General features: G+C 63.5%; 1 protein-coding gene across 17 annotated transcripts in view; it reads left to right on the top strand.

The window, feature by feature from the left end:
* The first annotated feature begins 428 nt into the window (after positions 1-428).
* Positions 429-8,607, top strand: part of AHNAK (AHNAK nucleoprotein) — a 27,457-nt gene continuing 19,278 nt past the window's right edge. For 9 of the 17 annotated variants that reach the window (XM_037052901.1, XM_037052911.1, XM_037052908.1 and 6 more), the window contains exon 1: positions 430-586. The gene's annotated coding sequence lies outside the window, so the exon portion shown is untranslated. Of the gene's footprint in view, positions 587-8,607 lie in introns of all 17 variants that reach the window. The other 8 variants (XM_037052910.1, XM_037052907.1, XM_037052913.1 and 5 more) reach the window with 1 other exon arrangement.

Genomic DNA, 8,607 nt, shown 5'->3' with positions numbered 1-8,607 from the left:
GCCTGGAGGTCGCGGCTGAACCGCCCAAGCTCCCCAGATGCCTTTCTGAACCCCTTGTTCGTTCCTGGAAAATGTTCTGATTTCCAGTTCCAGCCGGATGGATGAGCTTCGGGGAGCTGGGACGGGTTTCCTGCGGGTGGGGCCCCACTTCGCACTCGTGGGTGGTAGACCCAGGCCTGGGCCAGGACAGGGGGCAGTGGATGATGGGGCCGGGGGAGGGTAGCACCTCGGACATGAGCCCCCTTGTCCCCAGGTCTCTCCCCTCCACTACCACCCTCCCCACCCCCAGCAGCCCGCTCCCGGGTCCCTGCAGAGTCGGCCCAGCTCCCCCGTCCCAACCCCACTCCGGCCCCGCCCGGCCCCGCCCTCTCCCCACAGCTCTGGGCAGACCCGCCCGCCCCAGCCGGAGTTACAAGAGGCGCCTCCCTGCACGGAGGCCCGGCCACTCGGAGCAGCTCCGCCGCGGGGACTGCATCGCCCGCCCTGCCGGACCCGCCCCGACCGGGGCTCGACGCCTGCAGCAGCCGCAGCACCGCGACCACGGCCCAGCGCGGGCCATGTCTGTGCCCCGGGGCTGATCGCTCAGGTAGGGGCCGGGCGCACTGAGGCGCGGTCGGGAAACCCGACACGAGAGCGGGGAAGGGAGGTGGGGTGCAGGGCTTGGGCGAGGCACTTTGGTGGGTGTCGCTGTGAGGATTCAAACAGCTTGGAACAAGCTGGGCAGTTCGGGGCTGGCGCGCCCTGGGAGCTGAGCTGCGGCTCCGGAGTTGGGGTGCAAGTTGGGCGAAGTTGGAAAGTTGCTCCGAAGCGCGCGGTCCGTGTTCTTCTCGAGGGCTGATTTTTGGCCCCTACCGCACGGCCGGGCGCCGCGTTCCTGGCCCGGTGGCCCCCGTCCCACCCCCTCCCTCTGCGTGGGGCGGTGGCTCGGCGCGCCGCTCCGGTCCTATTCCATGTTTACAGGAGAAGTTTCTGAGATCATTGCCGCGGCCCCTTGCCCTCTCCCGACGCCCCTACCTCTGTTCCTCCCCTTACCCTACACCTCCACCCCGAACTCCGCGTCCCGGGCCCTCCCGGCCCCACCCAATTCTGTACCACCCGCCTCTCCCTCACTTGCTCCTGGCTGCCCCCCAGTCCCACTCCAGTTGCCTCACCCTAGCCTTGCCCCTCTGTGTACCCCATCCTGAAAACTCCCTTCTTCCTTTAGGGCTGGGGAGCCTACAAGTTTGCAGCGCGCCTCCCCACGGGACGGTGGGAGTGGGGGTGGGGGACATAATTAGGGAGATTCCTGCACTGGGGTGGGCGGAGAAGGGGGGTGGATTGCGCGGTGGCACCGCCCTTGGGACCGCCCCTTCCCCCGGAGGCGGTGCTCTCTCCCCCAACCCACTCCCAAACCCGTCCGGGCGGGATGGCCCCCGCCCCAGCGCCTGGATAGGCGCCAGCAGCCTGAGGAATGTGGTGGTTGGAGCCGGTGACTAATTCAAACCAGAACTCGGGAGGAGTGGTGGGGGGCAAAGGGGAGGAGGACGGGGCTGTGTGTGGGAGTTGGGGGCTGGAGCCGGGCTCGGCGTAGGAGGAGGGCCGAGCTGCTCTCGCTGGTTGCAACCCTGCTCCGACGCGTGGAGCGCTCCAGGAGAGAGGGCCCGGGGGCCAGGTCCCCGCGGCGGATTTGGAGAGGCAAGCGTGCTTAGGGTGTGTTCGAACTGTGTTATGTAAGGCTTTCCCATGCCGGGAGAGGGTGTGCAGTGTGCTAGGGGCTGGCCCTCCCCTGACCGGGCTGGGCGACCCCTGCAGGGCCGGTGCAGGGGATGTGGGGGCGCAGCCCCCTGGCGATGCTGGCCTGGAGGGACCCGTCGGGTCTGGGCCGGACTGGCAGTGCCCCTTGCGTGGGAGGGGATTGGAGTGTGCCAATGAGGCAGCTCACAGCTCTGACTGGGCCTGAACACCAGGTGGGGGTGGCTCTGGCGCCTCTGCTCGATGTGGCCGCGTAGAATTGTGTGCGCTGTGTGTGCCCGCGCCTTTCACTGGGTGTGGCCACCGAGAGGTGGTGGTGGTGGTGAGGGGCCTCCTGGGCGCCTGCCGTGGCTGCTGAGTGCTCTAGTCTGTGGAGTGGGTTTGTGGTAAGGCAGGCTGGTGTCTTCCCGTGGAAGTGGGGTCCTTAGAGAATGGCCTGGAGTTTCTGGGAGAAAGTGACCCAGATATTTAGCTCTGTGTCTCCAGCATAGCGTCAGGCGCCCAATAATTGGTGTTGAAAGTGTCCTGTATTAGAATGTGGCCTCTGGTTTCAGGGGTCACGTGGCCCTCTTCACACAGAGCAGCACACGATAGGGGCTGGGTTGACGTTGTGGGATGCAGGGATGTCTTGGGGGGCTGCAGCGCAGACTGGGGAGTGGAGGGGCGAGAGGGAGCTTGACAGTGCCTTGGGAGACATTTTAGGATCTCCACCTATGCTGGGTCTAAATTAGGGGAGGTGGATTCTGCTTTCACGCCCCCCTCTTCCCCTGCTCACGGGGAGGGAAACCCCTGGGGGCAGGGTGTGGCACTCACTTCCTTTCGAAGCTGAATGGGGAAGCTTCCTCCTCGCACAGGGATGGTGGGCTGGGCCCTCGTGCGGGAGGCGAGTGTGCAGAGTGGAGAGCAGAGGGAGCCCCGGGCCTGGGGGGTTCCTTTTTGCTGTGAGCTGTGGGGTGAGGGAAGGTGGGAACAGGCCTGGGATGGTGACAGCTGGGCTCCCGGAGCGCCTGGGCGGTTGGAGGTGGAGATTGGAGGGTGTCTCTAAAACCCCGCTCTTAAGAGGTTGTGCCCAGGGACATGGCTCGGAGAACATAGACCTCAGGGAGCCATGGAAGTCATTCGGGGCTTAGGACTGCAACCTGGAGGAGGCCCACAGCCGTGAGTCAAGGGTCCCTGATTCGAGGGGCTCTTTGAAGAGTCCACCTCATGGAGCTGAGGACTTGCACCAGCCGGACTGGGCTTGGGGTGAGGCCCGGGCAGGGACATGAGAAAGTGGACTGTGGGAGCCTGTGAGGGAGGCAGTGGGCATCGGTCAGGGGCAGGGGGTGAGCGGGGTTCCCCCTGGTCCCAGGGAGGCCCTGGGTGGCGCTGCCCCGGCACCGCCAGGCTGGATTCTTTGGCTCAGCCTGGAACCGCACTGCCGGCCCTGGCAGAGCTCATCCCAGAGCCTGAGGAGCTGGTTTGAGGGGTTGCAGCCAAGCGGTGGGGGTGGAGGGGTGTGTGGGGCTTCGGGTGTGGTCACCACCTTCCTCAGAACCTGGGAACCGCCTGGGGACAGACAAAGGGGCAGACTGGGAGAGCTGGTCTGACTCCTGACAGGATCTCTGCCCCTGCTGGCCCTCCCCCACCCACCGCTCCCAGCCACCCCCAGGTTTCTCTCCCTGGAGCTGGGCTGACCACGTGGAAGGGAGGTGGCCACTGGAGAAGGTTTAAGAATGTTACAGCGGCCAGTGTCTGGGGCCTCTGTTCTCTGGGTCTCCCGTGGCTTCACTCGGGCTCCCAGGGAGCTGCCGTTCCCCTAGGCTCCAGCCATCCCTCGGGCCCTTGGGCCTTCCCGGGCAAGCTCGGTTACCTCCAGCTACCTCCACCTGTGGGCATGCAGAGGGCCTTTGGGGGGCCATGAGGGTGGGCACAGCAGGGCACAGCAGGACTGTGTGTTTCAGCGGAGTCCCTCTTCCCTCCTGCTGGCCTTCGTTCCCATCAGAGGGCTGGCTGGGCTGGCGCAGCGGGAGGTCCTGGGTGCAGGGGGGAGGTTTCGCTGTGGCCTTGGGGTGCTGCGTCTGCCAGTGTCACGGCACTGAGCGAGATGTGAGGGCGTCCCTCTGTCTGTACACGGTGGTCCCCGCATTGCCTTGGGTGTGTCGTCACTGCTTGTGTTTGGGGTTTAGAGGGCAGGGGACAGTGATGGGACTCGCCCTGGTAGTGGAAGTTTCATGGGGACAGCAGGGGCCACGGGTAGGGACTGAAGTAAGTATCTCCACCCCGGGCAGGTTCTGGACCCTGGAGTTTGTGTCTGGGGGTCCCATAGGAGGGTAAGGGCAGCCCTGGGGGTGAGGCCTGGACCCACTGATCGAGGAGCTGCCCTAGGCAGTCAGGGAGGGGCATCCTGCCCTGTCCCTGGGGGCCAGAGCGGAGGTTCCTGGGGAAGGGGAAGTGGCTGGAGCTGATCCGGACTTCGGGCCTCGCGTCCTGGCTGGGCTGGGGGCGGCTCTTTGGCAGCCAAGGGCCCTGCACTGGTGTGACCTGACCACTGGGTGGAGGGCTAGGCCTTGGTGGGGGCTCTGACCAGGGCACCAGTAGGGCTGGTGGGCAGCTCCCAAGCTGTTATCTTCCCCCCAAGGAGAGCCAGCGAGTTCCTACCCCACCCATGGAATTTGACTTCTACAGAGTTGGTGCCTTAATCCCAGCAGCTCTGGGTCAGGGCCCATACCTCCAGGGCCCTGTGGCCAGGTATGGGGACCTCCTGCTGGTGAATGCAGTGCTGCCCCCAACCCCCTGTCACAAGGAAGGGAGAGTCCCTCTTGGTCAGGGTTAATTCCCTGACGGATAAGAGTGAGAACTGAGAACTGGCTTCTGAGCTCACTGGGGAAGTGACCACAGGAGAGGTGGGGAGAGGTGGGGAATGGCAGGGTGCGGAGCCCAAGAAGCAGTTGGCAGCTGGGGTGGGAGAGGGGAGGCCCTGGAAGTCAGGCACAGGAAGCCAGTGTGTGATGGTCAAGGGCTGGCCAGGGCTGGAGAGACTTCCTCCTGCTGGGTTGTGGGCTGGGCCAGCGGCCCAGGTACTACACATAGGCAGGTGCACACAGGCGGAGGGAAGCCGAGACCTGTGTCTCTCTAGTGCCCATGTCACTGGTCTGGTTGCAGGTGTCCCCCGCCCCCGTGTCCCCAGCCACTGTGCCACCTAGAGTCAGCTGAGCGTAGACGTCCTTGCTTCCAGCCTAGACCCTGGAGATGACCGCACAGGGCTGCTCCAGCCGGACTAGGGCCTGGTGGCTTTTCTGGACGGAGTTCTGCCAGCTGCGTACATGGGGGTCTGTTTGGAGGCTTAGAGTTTCTCCTCGTCCTTCTGGGGTGAGGGTCTGCCTGCCGCGCTGTTCCCGTTTCTCAGTGAGTGGAGGTGTTTGCCACGCCCTGCCAGGCCGGCTCTGTGGGTCCTGTGCTGCCCAAGCCCCAGACGGGGATGATTCTTTTGGCCTTGACGTGTTGGGGCCCAAGAAAGCTGGGTCTTGGGCAGCTCAGGATTTCTGACCCCTGGGGACATAGCCTCGATGAGCCTCATCACCAGAAGATCCCTCAGGGATGCCTTGGACACTGCCCATTCTGGGCCCACTGCCCCCTAGCTGGACCACGATGCGGCCCATCTTCCAGTGGGTGTGTCTTTCTAGTTCTTACTCATCCCACTCAGTGTAGGTTTCTCTCTTCTGTGTATCTCCCTTGCACATCTTTCTCTGTGGTTTCTCATCCTATGTGTGCCTTTACTTGTGCCTTTGTCCCCAACTTGGGTACAGACTGTTGTTGGCCTTGGTGTCAGAGGACTTGGGGCTTGCCTGTCAATCCTGGCTTATCCTTGGATGAGTCACCTACCTCTGGGGCCAGTTTCTGCCAGTTTCTGTTCTCTAAAACGAGGACATAAATTTTGAATCACAGAGGGCTGTTTGGGGATTGAATGGGACCCCAGGCATGGAACCCCAGGCACGGAACCCCAGCGCCTGCCCGCCCCGCCTGCCCTGGGAGCCCTGTGGTATTCTCTTCCACCTGGTTGGGCTTTTCTGTCCACGCGGGACTTTCTCTTCCTCTTTGAAGTCTGGTGAGTGGGTGTGAGTGGGTGAGCAGGCTGCCCCTCTGGGGGTGTCTTGTCTGCCCCAGGTCGCCCTGGTTATAAGTGTTTGGGGCTTCCCCTCCGGTGGTGGTCTCTGCCCCGGCGGTGAGTCATTTCATTAGTCATTTCATTCTCCTGGTGTGGTGACTGCTTCTCCCAGGCCTGTGTGTGTGGCGGGTCGGTTCACGCACGTGTGTGTGTGTCCTGTGCTGCTGGGTGGAAGCTTCGTCGCTATTAGTGTCCTCCTCGTTGTGGGCGGGAGTGCTGCTCCGCCCCCCAGAGGGTCTCTTCTTGTGTCTGGCCGGTGCTGGGTGTGTGTGCCGACTCGCGCTCCTCTGGTGTGTGTATCTGGTCTCCAGGCTGCCGCCTCGGAGGCCCTGACGCCTGGTCCTATCTCTCAGGGGTGTGTGTGTGTGTGTGTGTGTCTATCAGCTCCTGTCCCATGACACTGCTGCTGGCTGTGTGCTGGTCTCTGGCTGCGGCAGCGGCAGCGTTGGGCTGGCCCCGCCCTGCTGTCTTCCTCGGGCTTTGGGGAAGAAGGGGCTGTGTTCAGGGTAGCCGTGGGGGAGGGTGCTCCCCTAGAGGTCACCACACTGGGTGGAAGCCCTCCGCCCAGGGCAAGGGGTCTTCTCCCTGGATCGGTCCGGTCCGTCCCCCATCTACAGAGGCTGCCTAGGCAGAGCCCTGAGGCTCTGCACCTCCTCTTCGGGGTTTTGAAGGGACAGGACAGCTTCGTTCTTCTTGCTGCTTCGGGCCTGGATTACACTCTGCCCCACAGTCTCAGACACGAGTCCTCTCAGCCCAGCAGCTGGAGGGGCCTCACTGTCTCATGCCTTTTCTGCTCTCCAAGCAGCGCTCTGCTTTCAAGGGGCTCCGCTGCAGCCCTGCTTGTGCAGTTGCTGGTGTTGGGGTGGGCAGGGGCGGGCAGGCAGCAGGCCTCAGGCCCTGGGCCCCAGCACCCCCTGTTCTCACTGGCGGACCTCACTCTCTCCACGTGCAAACAACAGGCGGCGCTGTGGCCCTCTCTGCAGTGGCAGGAGTGTTCTCTGTCTGTGCTGCCCAACACGGTAACCGTGTGTGTGGTTGTTGAGCTCTTGAAATGTGGCGACTGCGACCAGTGAACTCCTTTTTAAATTTAATTTCAGTTTATCTAAATGTAAATAGCCACCTGTGCCTGCCTTGTTGGCGGCAGGGCTGCAAAGCCTTCTGGCACTTGGCTGAGTGCACGGAACTCCCCGGAGCACCGGAGACCCTGCTTTGGGTGGCCTGCTTCTCCCGACTTGTGTGGGAGGAAGAGGGAGCAGTAGGGTTGGCACAGGCTCCAGGGGTGGGAGAGACTGCGGGCTGGGGCCCAGGTGCAGAGAACACGCCCTGGGCATGGTGGCCCCGAATCCCTGTTGGTACCCCCGTGTCCAGCTGTCTGCGTGGTCCAGATCAGGTGAGAGGGGAGGGGAGTCCCCCTGGCTGGGCCTGCAGGCAGCGGAGCCAGAGCAGGCAGGGTGGTTGGCAGCTCCAGTTGGCTGGGGGTGAGTGGGCGCTCTGCCAGGGCCAACCTGTGGCCCCGGGTCCAGGGCCTCCCACTCTCACGGCCTGTGGGCCCTGCTCTACTGTGGATGGCCGCCTCCCCTGTTCATCAGCAGTCTGGGGCCAGGCAAGTTCAAGTCCCTCCTGAGCCTCCTGACTGTGCTCCCAGGGACTCCGTCTGGCTTGGGGCCCCGTGGGAGCAGCTGGCGGGGAAGCCGGCCCCTCTGGCACTGGGGGTCTGGCCCGCGAAGCCCTTTGTTGGGTGGTTTTTAGGTGTTGCCCTTAAGCATGTTTGGGGCTGTTGTGACCACAGTGACTCATTGGGGAAGGAGGGAGGGTGGGGCCCAGATGTGGGCGAGGGTGAGCTCGCTCTCCCCCAGCGCCCGCTGCTGGCTCAGCACCAGGATGCTGGGCTGAGAAATGGGGGCCCTCTCAGGGAGGAAGACGGGTGCCAGGGCGATCAGAGATGCGAGAAGCCCTCAGGCTGCAGGCCTCTTCCTGCCCTGCCCGGCTCTGGTCTGCAGGGCTGGCTTCTCAGGGCTGGCCTCGGGAGCCATGGTTTAAGTTCCGGCTCTGCCCATTTTATGTGGGGAAGGGTCAGTGTGACTTGTCACCCCCACCCCGCCCCCTTGTGTGAGGAAGGGAGGAGGTGTGGCTCCTGCTCACACCTGTGCTCACAGGCTGCCCCCCCCCCCCCCGGCCCTGCTGGCCTCCTGGAACACCTGTGCTGAGGAGGAGCCTCATTATCATAAATACCGCAGGTGTGAGTGCAGGTGGTCGGGTGCCTGAGGGTCCGTGGGTCTATCTTCTCCCATGTTGTGACATTGGAAATGCTAAGTGTCCACAGGTGTCCATGAGTAATCCTGTTTCTCAGAGGCAAACTAGCACCTTCAAGATCCCATCTATGTTTCATTCTCTCAGAAGTCTCCCGAGCCTCCTGGAATGTTTGTTCGTGTTTTATATCCGGGACAGGAACCGAGTCTTTCTCATTCCCACATCTGGCCCGTGGAGGATGGAGAATGCAGTTGGGTGACAGTTTGGTGCGGCGTGTCATTCGGTGCTGAGCCGAGCTGTCTGTCCCTCACCCGTGTGCTCGGCAGGGTCCAGGGCAGGGTGGCATGTGCAGGAGGCGATCAGCACGCACGCATCTATCGACTGGCTAACTCACTTCTGTGCCCGAATGGCTGTAGTGTGGGGCGCTGGGCCAGGTGCTCCGTGATTGACGCGGCCCCCCCCCCCCCCCCCCCCCCCCC

This window comes from Sturnira hondurensis, unplaced genomic scaffold, assembly GCF_014824575.4.
Source record: "Sturnira hondurensis isolate 20B ecotype Veracruz unplaced genomic scaffold, ASM1482457v3 Scaffold0007797, whole genome shotgun sequence".
Classification (NCBI taxonomy): Eukaryota; Metazoa; Chordata; class Mammalia; order Chiroptera; family Phyllostomidae; genus Sturnira; species Sturnira hondurensis.
The sequence above is the reverse complement of the archived record's forward strand: the minus strand, read 5'-3'. Positions and strand labels throughout refer to the sequence as shown.